Source organism: Lissotriton vulgaris, chromosome 1_1 (genome assembly GCF_964263255.1).
Source record: "Lissotriton vulgaris chromosome 1_1, aLisVul1.2, whole genome shotgun sequence".
NCBI classification, from domain to species: Eukaryota; Metazoa; Chordata; class Amphibia; order Caudata; family Salamandridae; genus Lissotriton; species Lissotriton vulgaris.
Window position 1 is genome coordinate 112,706,528 of NC_141685.1, and position 17,146 is coordinate 112,723,673.

Here is a 17,146-nt window from a genome sequence, read left to right on the forward strand (position 1 = left end):
ATATTTTTTCATAGATCCAGAAGAATACAATACTCAAATCAATGCATTGAGTTGTGGGATTACCGCACAATTCGTGTGAGTAGTTTTTTATATGTTTGTTTGTACCAACCCCTTTGTAAGTCCTGACGAAAGCTCTACAGACCGCCTGGCCCAATAGAGCTGAAACATGTCGACAATATCACCCTAGTAATACTATATAGTCCCGTAACTTGGCTTATGAATGAGTATTCAAAATTTTTAATAATGTGAAGTTTGCCCAACATTAAAAAATTTTTAGGGCACTCTTTTTCATTTTTATTTAATCCTTTTGGGAAAATCCTTTTTGTCTCTGGACACTGCACTCGAGACTGGAGGTGCCTCTGGATGAGGCTAGCAGTACACACCAAGAGGAAAAACCTGATGATAACTGCATGAATGTCAGTGTGGGGCGGATGAAGCTAATATACCGCTAAATCTTAAATATACACTGACTTCTATGAGGGTTTCCTTATTTGCACTGAACCAAAAGTCAAACAGTGTAACAAGTGTCCAATTTTGTTGATTATAAACTGAACATTTTCGGGTAAAGAAACGGACACTGTAAATTCCTCATCCCTCCCAGTTGATTAAGTTACCTTAAGAAATCCCCAATCACCAGGACTCTCATGCAAGTATGGGACGCTGCCGCGGTCCGAAAGGCCTCACGACCTTCCCCTCCCCCATGGCACCCCTGCTGGACAACCCGGCTTTCCCACCGGGGATGCCGCCGGACTCGTTTCCCCAATGGAGACCATCTGAATGCCGCTCTGCGGGTCACCTATTCAACACGGAAGGCTTCCTGGCGTGGGACATAGTAACGCCGGATTACGCCCTCGATAAGCCGCACCAATACCAATACTTCCAATTTAGGCACTGGTTGACACACCCTGACGTGGCGCCTCTAGCCAGTCGCCCACTTACCCCGTACGAGAGATGGATCATGACTAAAACTTCGGACTCTAGGTCCATTACAGAACTGTATCTCCTGCTTTCCCCGCCACCTCCTACGGAGAGATTCGCTGGCCAGAAACGCTGGGAGAGGGAGCTGGGGCGAACCCTATCTGATAAAGAATGGCGGGACATATACTACTGGGCCCACCACACGGCTAGGAACACGGCTAGCAGAGAGGCGGCGGTGAAAGTCGCCTACTACTGGCACCTGACCCCGGAACGCCTACACTTGGGGAACCCGAGCAAAGACCCCACATGCTGGAGAGGGTGTGGACACACCGGGACCATGCTACACATACTCTGGGAGTGTACTGAGGTTCAGGATTACTGGGAGGCGGTGCTTAAAGACATGGACACCCACTTTGAGACTGACATTCCCCGTTTCCCGGCTTACGCGATCCTGGGGCTTCCCAACAAGCTTATGTTCCCTCTTAAATCAGTGCGGGGGAGGCAGATGGGATTGGCAATGGGGGCGGCGACCCAACATATCCTGTCACTGTGGGGCACCCCGAGAAAACCCACACACACGGGGTGGCTACACAGGTTGTGGTATATCATGGGGATGGAAAGGATACAAGCCTCGCTTTCGCAGACATCGGACACATTTAGAGAAATATGGCAACCACTCATCTCCCTACTTTCTCAAGAATTCACGGAGCTCACCTGCCCGAAATATCTCAGGGTTTTGAAGTTGGCAGAGGAATTCCGCGATGAGACAACCAAAGCGGAACAAAAGGTTTAGCCTGGTCCCCGTCCAACTACCACCAGGCATGGTTAGGAACACACCGAGGGGGGAGGGCGGGGGAGGGTTGTTGTGGGCTGGGGGTTGGTAGCGGTTGGGGGGGGTGGGCACGGTTTTGGGGAGGCGGGAGGAAAAGAGTTTTTGCAACTGATGCTGGGTTCGACAACCGCCATACGAGCTTGCACGGGCACTGGATAGCCCCCACTGGCTAGACAGTTATAGGACACGCCTAGTACCTGGGTACCTGCATTGTAGCTTTCCTCAAATTGTTTCTGTTGATGTAGGGTATTGCTTTGTGGAACTCAATAAAAACACATTTGATCAAAAAAAAAATTGAACTGCTTAGCTTTACGGGGTCCCACCTGCATAATGAACGACTTGGCATGATAAAACAACAGGTCCAAGTCCTCCATTAAAAGGGCAAAAGAATTCAGAAGAAGTTGTAGGCTCCTAGCTGTCCTCGCCAAGAGGACTGCGTCGTCAGCATATAGAAGGACTGGCAGGCTAGGCTTGCCTACCTGGCGACAATCCGCATTTGTGGCCAAAAGGGCCTTCTCTAAGTAATTAATATAAAGGTTAAAAAGAAAGGGTGCTAAAATGCACCCCTGATGCACCCCTCTCTTGATGACAAGCTGACAGGACACGTTCAGGTCCTTTGGATAGCGGACAACCGCAGTTTAATCATGGTGAATAAAATGATGTTACTGTCAATGCCAATGGAGGACATCAACTGCCACAGATTGGTCCTATTGACCCAGTGGAATGCTGAGGACAGGTCCATGAAGGCTAGGTATATGGGGCTGGAACGAGCCACAGTGTATTTGTTCAGAACCAGGTACAGGTTTAAACAGTGTTCCACAGTGGAACGACCTGGGCGAAAGCTGTTTTGGATATCGGATAAAAAGTTGTTTTCCTCAACCCATGATACAAGTGTGTCAAGTACCATGCGGCCCACCACCTTCACCACAGAGTCCAGCAGAGAAATGGGCCTATAACAATAGGTACTGTCCCGTTATCCCTTTTTAAATGCCGGGACTATAATCGATAAAGCCCAAGAATTTGTGCGGCCAATCTGGACTGCAGTTTTGATGACAGCTGTGAGGACAGGCACCCAGGTTTTTAAGTGGGCGATATAGAGATCTGGTGGGATCCCATCTGGCGCAAGGCCTTGTTTTTAGATAGACCCAGAATACCACCTCTCACCTCTTGCATGGTGTAAATAAGTTCCGACTTGCCTTCCACCCTTTCCTGCCCCTCAATTGGAGGGGTATCCGACTGGAAGATACCCTCGAAATTATGTACCCAATCGTCCTCTGTGATTTGGGCATCCAGTAAATTAGCATTATTTCCAGATATAAATGGGCTGTTAATAATGCCCCAGAACTTTGAGCTATTACGCAGTGTACTAGCCTCCACTAAATTGATCCAGGCCTCCTCCTTCAGGACAGACTCGCAAGTTGCTAGAGCAGCCTTATATGCTCTTCGTAGTCCGTTGACCGCCACCCGGTCTTGGGGCTTAACACCCAAGATCTGTCTCAGGTTCCTGGGAGCCTGGGAGCACGCCGAGTCAAACCATTGTGGACCTGGTTGCTAACAGGCCCGTAGAAAGTTCCTTATGACAGTAGACATGGATCCAAATGCACCCATGATGTCCAGAGCACTTGCCTCATTGTCGAGACAGGTGGCAAACTCACTGCGACAGTGAGTTAAAGGGGACTCGTGGAGTAGCTCTGGGACAATACACCCCCACTTTACGGTCCTTCCCGCTTCCACCTCTTTAAGTGGGACATCAGCCCCGCGCCCACCTTGGTGTGTCCGAGTGTTAGGGTCCAGCCAGTTGAGACACAAATGGGGTTGTGGTCACTGCATTCACTCGCCAGCACAGAAAAATTCTTAACCAGAGAGTAAAAGGTGGTATATACAAAGGTGAAATCAATATCGGCCTCACACCCTCTCCCAATAAAGGTGGGAGTAATATCTGTTTTCCCCGGAGGCAGCTTATTTATTACAGATGTTAGATCGAATTCAAGCAAGATGGAGTTAAGCTCAACACCCTTGGGAGTATGTTCCATGTGTAAGCCTGCTTGTTGTGCACAGCCCATAGCTTCCACTCCTCCTTGCATGATGTCCCTACACATGAGTGTTAAAATCCCCTGTTAAAAAAATGTAGTGATAACTCTGACCTTTCAAGATGCTATGCTTAAGTACAGACCCCAGCAGAGTTATATTTCCCTCATCCGGGTGTGTAACTCCAGCGTTGAAAAAGTTACCAGAGCAGCTTGCTCCTTCCACTGGGCAACAACATCACATGTAAATTGAGAGAGACATACAGTGAGGTATTGTAAGAAACTGGCTCTGTATACTCCACCAAAGTGAGGTACAGTGTGTATAGAGTCCAAGGGTCTCCAGAGGTAGGCAGAGGTTAAAGTGAGATAGAACCTTACTCTCTGAAGTGGTAGCTTGGTCGAGCAGTAAGGCAGTATAAGAGGACAGTGTTAAGCATTTGAGGTACAAACTCAGTCAGCAAATGAATTCACACACTCAAGAACTAAACTCTAGGCCAATTGTTTTTGTATAAAAAAATATACTGTTGTTTTATTTCTAGAACCAAGCAAGCCTGGTACAGGTAAGCATAAAAATACTTTGCTATAATCATTTACTTGTATGAACACAGTTCAAGTATGCAGTACAAATTGTACTTTGTTTGACTTACAGGGGAGCAGTAGTATGCAACACTTAGCAAATACAGTACATTGATATGAATAGGCTTTTTCACTAAATTGCAGGTAAGTTACTTTTTGCTTTACTTTTCTAACTCAGTGCTGGATGCCTAGATTCAGCACAGGTATATTTCCTAGAAACAGCTAAGTAATTACGTTTTGGTTATTCGCGTGATTTTTAAAGAATATTTTCAGTTTTCAAAACTTCACACTTGGAAACTTTTTGGAGCAGTACATTGAAATGAATGGGCTTCTACAATAAATTGCAGGTAAGTTACTTTTCGTGTTACTTTTCTAACTCAGTGCTGGATACCTAGATTCTGTCCATCATCCCCTTTTGTATCGCTTTCTTTGCCCTAAGCTGGCAGGATATGCTCAGACGTGAGTCCCTTGCTCACTTTGCCACTTGATTCAAGATAGCCTGGCTGATGAGGGTTATGAACCCGAAACCGGTCCCAGGATACTTGTTTCCGGTCCAGGGAAGACATGGCTTGGCAGTTCGGGCTGGACTGTTCCCATGAGGCACATGGTCAGACTGATTTGCATATGGCCATGTCTGAACTGGGGTAGCGGAGTGAGCTAAAGAATGGTGATGGATTACACCCAGATCAGTTGACTGGGGGTGAGTGTTTGGTTTGCTCAAATGCTCTGTCCATCATCCCCTTTTGTATCGCTTTGGATACCTAGATTCAGCACTGGGACATTCCCTTGAAACAGATAAGAAAACACGGTTTGGTTATTTGTGCAATTTAAAAAAATATTTTTAGATTTCAAAACTCCACACTTCGAAACATTTTGGAGAAAAAGTGTTCATGTTATCCTTTGAAAGGAAAACAGGTTAACTGATCTTAGGTAAGGTATTGACTGTGGGAGTTAAGGTTTTGGGGTTAGACTCACGGGGTTTCCCAGGGTCAGTGATGCACTGTTGTTGCACCCTCAGCGGCACTAGGACGGCTGGGTGCAGAGTGTTGAGGCCCAATGTTATCCTATGGAGGATAGCGGGGCTTCAGTTGGTGGCGGCTGGCAAGCAGGCCACAGGATTGTGGGAGAAAAGCTCCTAGGGTTTAGCTCAGGGCAAGTTGGAGACCAAAGGTGCACCCTCAGCGGCACTAGGGCGGCCGGGCGCAGAGTGTTGAGGCCCAATGTTATCCTATGGAGGATAGCGGGGCTTCAGTTGGTGGCGGCTGGCAAGCAGGCCACAGGATTGTGGGAGAAAAGCTCCTAGGGTTTAGCTCAGGGCAAGTTGGAGACCAAAGGTGCACCCTCAGCGGCACTAGGGCGGCCGGGCGCAGGGGCTGTTTTGAGGTCGGGTGCCCTGTTGATTTCAATGGATATTCTCCGGGACAAAGAAACACTGCAGGCTTGTGGACGAGGATCTTCCAGGAGCGACCACCACTTCGAGTGGTAAGTTGGGATCTTGTAGGTTGGTTAGGCACCGCTGGGTTGGGCACACAAGGTCGTGGGGCGTCGGATGTAGGGGTGCCTTTGAACGTCGGATTTTCTTACCCGCTCTGGTCACGGTGGAGGGAGTCCTCGTGATTGAGGCCACAGACTTCTTCTGGAGGCTTGAGGCAAGCCATGGGTCGCCGGATCTCTGGTCAGGATCACCGGGGGACCTCCTTGTGGTGTTTTTCCACTCAAGCTTGAGTCGGGTTCAGCGGGTGTGGAGTGGGCTGGATTCTCAGTTTCTGGCTGGCACCAGAAGCTGCAGTTTAAATACGTCAGGTGTTCACACGAGAAACGGTCTTGAAAGTGAAGGCAGGCAGGTCCTCTGGGGTCTGTGAGGGTGCTGGCTGCTGGAAAGGCCGGGGTTTCGCAGGAGCAGGTTCAAGGGGAGACAGGCCTGTAGGGCTGGGGCCAAGTCAGTGGACTTCGCCCTCTTGTTAGCTCTGCACGGCTTCTCATCCTCCTCTTCTTTTCTTGTTGTTGCTGGATCTGAGGAAGGAAGGTTCAGGCTGCCACTAAATACTAAATTTAGGGGTGTTACAGGTAGGTAAAAGGCAGGGACCAATAGGTCCCTTCCCTGGGGTGGGTACACCCCTTATTCTGTCACTCTCCAGTGGGAGGGGGGCAGGAGCCTGTCCCTGGTTGGCTGGGTCCCCCAATCTCAAGATGGTGGGGACTCGAGGTTGTGATTCACCTCGCCTCCCCCACCTTAGGGGTGGAGTTGGCAGAGGTGGGCACACCTCTCTTCCGTACTTGTTTTTCCCACCGGTTCTCCCGCCCAAAGTGGGGGGTAGAACCACTGGGGACCCATTGCTGAAAGCGGCAAATGGTCTGGAGAGTCTCACAAAGGTGACATGCCTTTGAAGCTTCCCCTTTGTGAACCCTGCCTATCCTGGGGGAGAAAGCTTGGTACCTCTTCCCAGGATGTGCATTGTTTAAGGCCCCCAAGAGCAGCAAGCTCTCGACCCAGGCATCCAGAAACATGTTTGGTGGTGGCAGCCTAAGCAGCCACTCAGTCAGGTCACTAGGAGTTGGTCGAGTTTCAGGGGGCATCTCTAAGATGCCCTATGTTGTGCATTTTACATTAAATACCACACTGGCATAAGTGTGGGTTTAATGTGCTGAGAAGTTTGATACCAAACTTACCAGTCTTCAGTGTAGCCAGAATGGTGCTTTGGAGTTCGTAATGACAAGCTCCCAGCACCATATATCCTTAATGGCAGCACTGCACTTACAATGCCCAGGAATAGACTTGGGCACTGTAGGGATATAGGGCTCATGCACCTGTACACTCACCACTGGCATAGGGCACCCAGCTGGAGAGGTGACTGATGTATGCCAGGGCAGTGGTTTGTGGGCATGGCACACAAGGATGTGTGCCATGTCGACTCTTCACTTTGTTCTGCACCAAGTTGCTGCAACAGAAACCCACTGTTCGAGGCATATGAGCTGCAGAATTCACACTCTGTACATAGATCGCCATCTGGTGTTGGGTTTGGATGCTTGCACCTTGTTATCTTTGAAGAAGTCTTTTGTAGTCACGAGATAGGTGACTCCTCCCTTGGACGATAGTGTGCATGGGCATCAACTCCACCCTCAGATTGGGTTTTTTTCTGCTATCGGGTTCAGATGTAACTTTTGCGCTCCGGTTCGGCACCATATCTCCAAACCTTTTCGACGCGCCAACCATCATAAAATTCGACGGTATTGTTTCTCGATCGTGTGACCTTCGACGCCCATTCCGGTCGTCGACACGGGCCGCTGGGCCTATCGACGCCATTCTGGCCTACGGCTCATGGAAAGGACTCCACACAGTGACGACCACAAGGTCTGTAATCTGGGTCTCTCAACAGAGCACGTCAAGAATAATTGCCATGCCTGCGCCTCCTTTCGATCCAAAAAGACCATCCGTGATTGCCGGGCCCGACAACACATCATGGCACAGCAAGCAGCTCTGGTACCGGTGGACATTTTTGATGAAGGCCCGATGTCTCGGAGGAAGATTCGGAAGAACTGGAAATCGTGTCCGAAACAGACGACTCCAACTCAGACCACCCCATCCCTCCAGATCAACGAGTGAGTACCACCGCCGCAACCCCAACCCCACCTGCAAAAAAGGAGACTTTGCCTGTTGACCGAAAACAATATTCAGAAGCCCTGCCCCCAGGCTCAGCTCCGAAGACAAAGGACAAGCCTTCAGGCAGCTTGTGACCGAGCAAGCCGCATGTTAGTGTCCCATAGGCTCCATCGGCACCAAAGTCGGGAGCACAGCCTACTCCCAGAAAGAAATCAGCATCAACCACCCAACGCCAAAAGAAAAGCATCTGATCCGAAATCAACACATTCGGAAACGAAAAAGATTTCTGCCTCCACATCGAAGCTGAAGGTTCCAAAAATACTTTCCAAGGCTCGGGAGCAGAAATCCAAACTTCGCTTGGACCCAAAAAGATCGGCACCGAAAGCGTCTACCGAAGAGGAAGAACTTTTTCGACTGGATCCTATCGATCCGAATAAAAAAACACTCCACATAGACCCTAAAACCGGACATGTGTCTTCATGCCACCTTGAAGGACTGGGTTTTTCTAAGACCCAGCGGTGCCAGGGGACAACACCTGAAACCTTCGTGGGTAACCTGTTCCGGCGTACAAATGACAGAGACACGGGACACTTCCTTCGGCGTCAAAGATTCGAGGTTTTATTTACTGCAGGGAACACAGAAGTCACGAGAAGTACATCACATGTAGGTTCACGGAGCCTGATTCGAATTGCTACTGTGGGTCGCTCCTTTTATACACATTTCTCTCATAGGTTAACATGATACACAAAGGTTTACAATTTGGTTCCCATCGTAAACACCAGAAGGGGTTGCTTTCATGTATTCAGGGCCCGGAACATAAGTACGGAAACATTTGGTGGTTCCCAACTGTAAAAACCCATCTTCCCACCATTAGTACATTCCAATCAGCAGTAAACAGATCGAAGAAGGAACAGAGACAGGTGCAGAGGAAGGCAGAAACAGTGGGGAGATCGGAAAGGGTGTAAAAGGGGATGGTATCGGGAAACACGAGCTGCAGGCATCAAAGGGACGTGCCTAATGAGATGCACGTCTAAGACAATAGACCGGCACGGCAAGATGAGCCTCGAGCGGGGCCATCTGCCTTAGAGTATCATCCCCCTCATCATAAAGACACTTTCAAAGGAAACGTGTCTTCCGCAAGAGTTTGGGAATCCCAGGGTCGCGAAGCGGACAGCGTCCGTTCGCTGGCTACTTGAGGGCAAGAGACAAAATGGATGCCGCATCTAAGATGGAACCTGTGGGCTCGGATGTAGAAACCCACGAAACAAACGAACGGTTTAGGTTAGCACAGCGAAAATGCGTACACCCACTAAACTCGTCATTTGCGGTTCATAGATACCAGACTCGACCATATTCGTGCGAGTCGAAAACACTACTTACGATCGTCACGGAACCTCAGACGCTCCTTTTGCCCTCATGTAGGCAAGCACTAGTCGGAATCATATTCGATATTCATCAAACCATCCAGATGTTGCTGCATCATAATTCTATCCATCCAAGTTCCTTTGGTAACAGGCGGCTGTCTTATACACGTTGTAGCACAGAGGCCACATAAGGCAGGACCACACTGCACACAAAGGCAACACGTGAACAGAAACGCTACAACAACCCCGATGATCATCAGAATTTTCCAACCCCAAGTCGACATTAGGCCCCAAAACCACCCAAGTAGCGTCCAATCCCCTACGTCCACGTGTATGGACTCAGAGATCTTATGCAACTTTGAGATGGCTTGATAGACAGTCGGAGCGTTATCTGGAATGAAAATACAGCAGCTCGAATGGATCACCTTACATACTCCACCTCGATCTGCTAAAACAACGTCTAAAACCATACGGTTTTGTAACGTCATGAGCCTATCCGCCTGAAGTTCTGCTGTGATGTTACCAAGGGCACTGACAGTGATATTAGCTGTCGATTCCACCACTCGAGTCAACTGTCTCAGGTTCCTACTATTGACCATAGGCCCCCAAAACGGAAAGAAACCCTTGAAAAAGTCTCCTGCCTCTTGACCGGCAGTGTCCTCTTCGCTAATCACGCCCCTCACAATTCTAGTCTGGTGGTAATCTGCATCAACGGTAAACGTCGTAGGCAACAAATTTGCAATATAACATGTGCCCGCAAAGTCAGAGGCCAACCACGTATACGCACGATCATGACAGACAAAGTACGTACCCTTGGCAGTCAGAAACACAGGGGAGGAGAGCATCGGCAAGACATACGTCTCGGAGCAAGCACTCTCTCCAAGATGAGCTCTCGGTCTTCGGCCACAACCTTTTAGACAGAAATTACCAAGGTGGGGTACGATCCATATCGGAGACGAGCTTCTAAGCTGTCTTTCACCCACGAGCGCACTATACTCAGCCTCACTCAGATCCCTATAGGCTCGCACCTCTTCCTCTGGGATGAGCGACGGCTCATAGATATCCCTATCTAAATCAGCGATCGCTATAGCCAAAGGCTTGTGGTACGGAGCAGGACCAAAGTGGGAAGGACGTGGCTCTCGATTGGGGTAGGAATCTAGTGCACTTCGAAACATTGTTTGAAATGCTCGAGCTGAACCCTGGGAACTATAAGGAAGGACCAGATATGGAATTCCCTTATCCGTGGTATGTGGCATTAACCCACACACCCAACAATTAGTAGTATTAACCACTAACTGATGCTGATGGAGGAGCTGAATGAAAGAATTATTTCTGAATTCCGCACGTCTAGCCTGCTCGTGTTGGGGTAAGATATGGAAGGAATGAGGGGACACAGTGGTGGTAAGTTTAGGTTCAGAGGTATGGCAGAAGGTAGGAAGTACTGTATCATATAATACACCCCACCCGCCAATAACGAGGAAACAGAAACAGAAGGAACACCTGAAACATAAAGCATTTTGTACGAGTAATTTGTTGCAGTTTGAATCTTTGCGCCTGAGCTTTTCCCAAATCCACAAGCTTTGAAAACGCCATCCTCTAAAACCGTCCGCAACGTTTCTTGACGCACTTCGTTCTGTGTAGCAGTAGTTAATCCCCAGGAGTTCCCAGGAAACGACGGTCTCCGACCTAGTGTCAAGACCTACTAACCAGAAGGAAGTACACGCGCGGCCCTACGGCCCACCCGGATGCAAGGTATCTTAATTCACAAATATGTACAAAGTCTCTCAGCTGTGGAAGCAAAAACACATATATGGAAAAAACTCAATATTTACAAAATTACAGTTGTACGAGTGTTGAGACTGATCGTGGCAATGAGGTAATGTAGATGTCGAGGGACAAAAGCAAACTTTTTATTTGTCCTTGGTATTAGATCGCTAAAAGTATCGGCTTCTCCCAGGACGTGTCTGTTCGTCAAACAATGGATCCGATGAGGGAACAGAGTTATGTTGATCAGTCAATTGTTCAGATCTTGAGTTTTGTGGTGCCAAACGTTCAACAATGTCGTTCTGCTGCACTGAGGATTCTCCGACAGGCTGAGCGTCGCTAAAAGGTACGAAGGTCTGCAATCTTTCAGTTTCAGACGAAGCAATGCCCTTCCTCACCCACGAGTCCGCTGATAAAGGTATAGGTACCTTCTTGGTATGGGTGGCATGCACCCAATTCTTCCGGCCTTCCAAACGGACAGCAGTTCTCGTGGCAAGGAGGACTTGGTAGGGTTCAGTAAAGCGAGGTTCGAGATTGCGTTTTCTTCCAAAATTCCTCGTCACCACCCAGTCTCCGGGCTGGAGCTGGTGGCCTGGACTCTCCGTCTGCGTCGGCAGTGCTTCAAAGACCTGTTGGTGAATTAACCTCAGTTTAGCAGTCAGATCATGAAGATAATCAATCAACATTGGGTACTCAAGATCAGAAAACACACTCGGTCTAGGGACCCCCCAAACATTCGCAGGACGGCCGAACACTATTTCATAGGGACTGAGCCCTACTCGGGAGTGTACAGTCGCCCTTGTTGACAACAGAGCTAGAGGCAAAGCGTCAGGCCACGAAATACCAGTCGTAGCCTGAATCTTCGCTAATTTTAGTTTAAGGGTGCCATTATACCCTTCAACTAAACCTGCTGACTGGGGATGATTGGCGCTATGGAATTTTTGAGTAATTCCAAGGCCCTTACACACACTCTTCATCACACTCCCCACAAACTCACTTCCGTTATCAGACCATACAATCCGCGGCATTCCATACCGAGGAAAGCATTCCTTCAGTAGGATTTTCGCAGTGGACAGTGCTGTGTTGTCTTTGAGAGGGTAGGCTTCAATCCATCGGGAGAATGCACAAACCACAACTAAAACGTATTTAAGGTTATTGCATCGCTCCATATGGATGAAGTCTAGTTGAATCACCTCAAAAGGACATGAAGGGGGAGCAAAATGGCCAGGAGGTATAGGGGTTCCCTTACCAGGATTGTACATCATACATATCATGCAATTCTTAACCAATCTCTCAGCACATTTAGTGATACCATCATTCTTCCACACAGGGGACAACAACTTGCAGATACCTTTCGCACTAATATGTGCTAACCCGTGTGCCATTGTCACAACAGCTAGCACATACGCATCTGGCAACATCCATCTCTTATGCTCCGACAAATCAATCCAACACCCATTCGCATCCAACTTTCCCGTACTCTCTTTCCACTTCGTCTTTTCAGTTTCGGTGGCCTCATTCTGAATCGCTTTCACGCTCTCGATAGTATCCTCACACATACCAGTCTCTGTAGGCCACCTAACCGAACTCGTCACATACATTCTGGTGCTAAGGTTCCGGGCAGTCTCCTTAGCAATCTCATCCGCAAACGCATTACCACGACCAACATCATCCGTCACCTTACGATGCGCACTACATTTCACAATCGCCACCTGCTTAGGCAACGTAAGTGCATCCAAAAGATCGTTCACAAGCTGTCCATGCTGAATCTTAGTGCCATGCGACGTCATAAAACCTCTCTCTCTCCACAACCGTCCAAAACTATGCGCGACGCCAAAAGCGTATTGGCTGTCGGTAAACACATTCACCCGTTTCCCTTTCGACAACACACACGCTCTAGTCAAAGCGATCAGCTCTGCAGCTTGGGCAGAATTCTGATTCAATCTCGCAGCTTCCACAACAGTATTCAAAGTTACCACAGCATACGCAGTCGTCACATCACCATTCGGCAATTTAAAACATGAACCATCCACATACAAGGTCCCATCGGGATCTTCCAAAGGAGTGTTTTTAAGGTCCACGCGACCTTTCGTTTCCTCCTCAGTCCGTAAATAACAGTCATGAGGTGTCACTTCATCTGACTCCATACTAATTGGCAACAAAGTCGCCGGGTTCAGGACATTACAACGTTTTATCTGAATGTGACTTGCCAAAAGCGTCAACTCATAACCAGACAACCTTGCACTCGTCAAGTGCTGAGTTTTCGTACGATTCAAGAGAGTGTCAACTGCATGCGGAACCATCACCGTAAGCATATTATCCATGACCAATCCTGCAGATTGTCGGATGGACACCGCAGCCGCCGCTGTTGCTCTCAAACAACTCGGCAATGCTCTAGCTACCGGGTCCAAGGTCGAGGAAAAATATGCACATGGACGCTGCTTACCACCAAAAGGTTGCGTCAAAACACTCAACGCACAACCTTCTCTCTCGTGAACGTATAATGTAAACGGCTTGCTGTAGTCAGGGGTACCTAACACAGGAGCCGAACACAACGCGTCACGCAGTTCAGAAAAACTTTTCTGACATTCTTCCGTCCATGGTAAAGGAGTTGGATCATCCTTGCATGTAAGAGCCACCAATGGTTTCGCTAGCAATGAAAAATTCGGAATCCATTGCCTGCAGTATGACGTGATACCTAAAAAGGCACGCACATCTCTCTGAGTCGTTGGCACAGTCATTCGAGCAATCGCTGCAATTCTCTCTGGGGTCAACCTTCTTCCCTCCTTTGACAATAAGTGACCTAGATAGGTTACTTCTTGACAACAATATTGAAGTTTAGAAGGTGACACCTTGTGATGTAAGTCACAGAGATGCTGCAACAACGATACCGTGGCAATTTTGCAAATGTCCTGAGTATCTGCAGCCACCAATAAGTCGTCGACGTATTGGATCAAAGCCGCACCAGCCGGCAACACAAACGCATCAAGTTGGCCCTTCAAGGCTTGACTGTATATCGATGGACTCTCACAGTAGCCCTGAGGAGCACGTTTAAACCGGAAGCTGCGGCCACCAAGAGAGAAACCGAAAAGGTCTCTACTTTCCTCAGCAATCGGAATACTGAAGAAAGCATTCTTCAGATCGATCACAGAGAACCAAGATGCAGAGGCTGGAATCAGAGTCAGTAGCGCCGTGATGTCAGGCACAACAGGGAACTGAGGAATCACAATTTTATTTACCTCCCGTAAATCGATAACAAAACGATAAACAGGTGGTTTTGATGGATCAGTACGTTTCAAAATGGGCAGTACAGGACTGTTGCACACGTTTCCCCGAGTCTCCTCAATAACATCCTTCTCAATCAAATCGTAGATAATAGCTAACAATGCTCGCTCACCATCAAGGGAGATACGATACTGGGGAATACGTGGCAGTCGTACGTTAGATTTCAAATGGACAACATAAGGGGAGATGTCAAGCAGGCCCACGTCATTGGGACCTGTAGCCCACAAAGATGCAGGAAGAGAACTCAATTCCGGTGGAAGCTTATCGATGGATAAGTACATAGGAGAGACAACTCTCTCACCTAATGTAAGCTTTACTCCCGCAGGAGAACAATACAAAGTCGCATACAAACGTTTTAGCAAATCCAGGCCCAAAAGATTTTCACCACAACCAGTAGTCAAAATCAACGGAGCTTTCAGCTCACGAGGCCCAATCGTAAGAGGCAAAGGGCACGAAACCGGATTGCTAACAGGGGCGCCAGAGAATCCACCGGAAACATTTGTTAAGCCAGACAAAGGTGCGCCAGGGAGTTTTGAATGCATTATGGAACTTTTCGCTGCACCAGTGTCCAACAGAAAAGGCTCAACGACGCCCGAGGTGGCAACTGCGACGTAAGGCCCTCTCCGATCAACCGAAACTGATACAACTCCCTCTCCTTGTCTAAGGCTGTCCTAGTAATTACCGTTGTCGGCATCCTGATCGACGTAATAATCGTCCACATTGTACTGAGCAGATCGCCCTTGCGATGATCCGCGCTGATCAAAACAATTATTGGAGTCAGAAGTGTTAGTGGAACGATCGCTTTGAGCACCGCGACCTCTACCACGTGATGTCTGTTGAGAACCACCACGACCTCCTCTAGACGAATTACCACTATTACGCTCATTTAGAACTGGACAATCGAATTTTAAATGACCCTCATTCCTACAATAGGCACACTGATTGTACCCTAACGAAGATCTCTGCGAAGAGGAATCATTTCGTGATTGTGACCTATTTGACTGAGATTGTGATCTGTTCCGCTGTTGCGAGTCGTTCTGATTCGAACGCGGAGGATACGCCTGTTGTAACAACACTTTAGTTTTGAGCTCTTTCGTTTTCTTGTCCGCACGATCGTTCTCCTCTTTCTCCCTATTCTCATAATATTGGGCCGTAGCCAATATTTGAGCAGAAGTAGAAACAGCCCAGGCACTCTCTGAATTACGCAATTTGTTGCTCAAGTCGGGCAATAAATTTGAGACAAATTTGTCCACGAACAACCACTGACCACCCTCGGTACCCATATCCTGACCACTATGATCGATGAATGCCTCCTCGAATCTCGTAAAGAAATCAGAGACACTCTCGTCCTTCTTCTGTTTGCAAGCGGACAACTTGTCCCAATTTACCTTCATAGCTGGCATAAGTGTTTTCATAAGGGTTATTATTCTCTGAGGCAGAGCCGTAATGAGCTGTTCAGGTTTAGCCCCACCAATTTGTCGTGTGTCTGCCGCAATAAGAGCAGCCCAATCACCACCCAATTCTGCCGCATGGTTTTCTTGACGAATCTTTGCCCATACCGGTTGCGGTACGACATTGCCAAACAGCATATCGATATCAGCAAGATTCAATATCGTAGCATCTACGAGCTGTGATAATTCTTTATAATACCCTGCAGGATTCTTGCGAGGGTCAGGCAAAGACTGCTTTACCTGCAAAACTTCCGAACGTTTCCATGGAAGATGGATCCACACTCTCTGAAAGTGCGGCAAGATGATAGGAACGGCATTCGCATCACCTGGCATCCACACTGGTGGAACTTCGCGCATGGGATACTGGCCAGGCGCTGCAAGCGGTCCCTCAATGTCCTCCACAAACAATGCTCGAGGCATTGTGTCGGTATGTTGAATTGGCAAAACGTATCTAACACTACACGAGGAGGATTTCGAAAGGGGTATTTCATCCAACCCATCGCCATATTATACAATGAGTCACGCTCCCTACCACCAGGAAGCTGACTTCGTCTTTGAGGACCGTCCGAACCAGCGGACTCAAGAATAGGTCCAAGAGAATTAAAGAAGTTAGCAGCTACAGAGGGGGTACGACGTCGAACAGACGGAGACAAAGAGTAACCCAACGGGGTAACAAGAGAAGTACCAGAAGCAGAAGAGACAGGAGGAGTAACCAGAACAGCAGGAGCAGCGGGAACAGCGGGAGCAGGAGTATGGGGAAGTACAAGTGGAGGAGCAGTAGGGATGGAAGCAGGTAGAGGAGCGGGAAAATTTTGAGGAACAGGTTGTGGAACAGGAGCAGGAGGGGCAGGAGGAACCACAGGAGTTACAGTGCCCTGTGCGTACGGAGGTGGCGACTTCAAAAGATAGGACATTAAAGGGTCGTCTGCAGATTCCTCCTTCTTATCTGTACTTGTCGGTAAAGTGGGATAGCACTTGTCTACAGACATACGCTGCAATCTATCAAAAACTTCCTTTTCCTTTTCCTCCTTATCTCGCTGAAACTGCTCTGCTTTTCTTACCGTGGTAACAACTCCATCTCTCTGATTACGTTTAATCTGTCTGATTTCTCTCTGTTTGGCTTCTTTACGCCACAACCGAAAGGCATCAAACATGGCCGGCCTTGATTTTTTCTGAAACAGTTTGGCTTCTAAATTATCTAAGATCAGGGTTTTGAAACTACCATGAGGTGGCCAACTAAGAACACCATCCTTTTTAGTATAGCAAATCCAATATTCATTAAAGGTAATCGGACCTAACCCATGCTTGCTATATAGCTCATAAGTTGG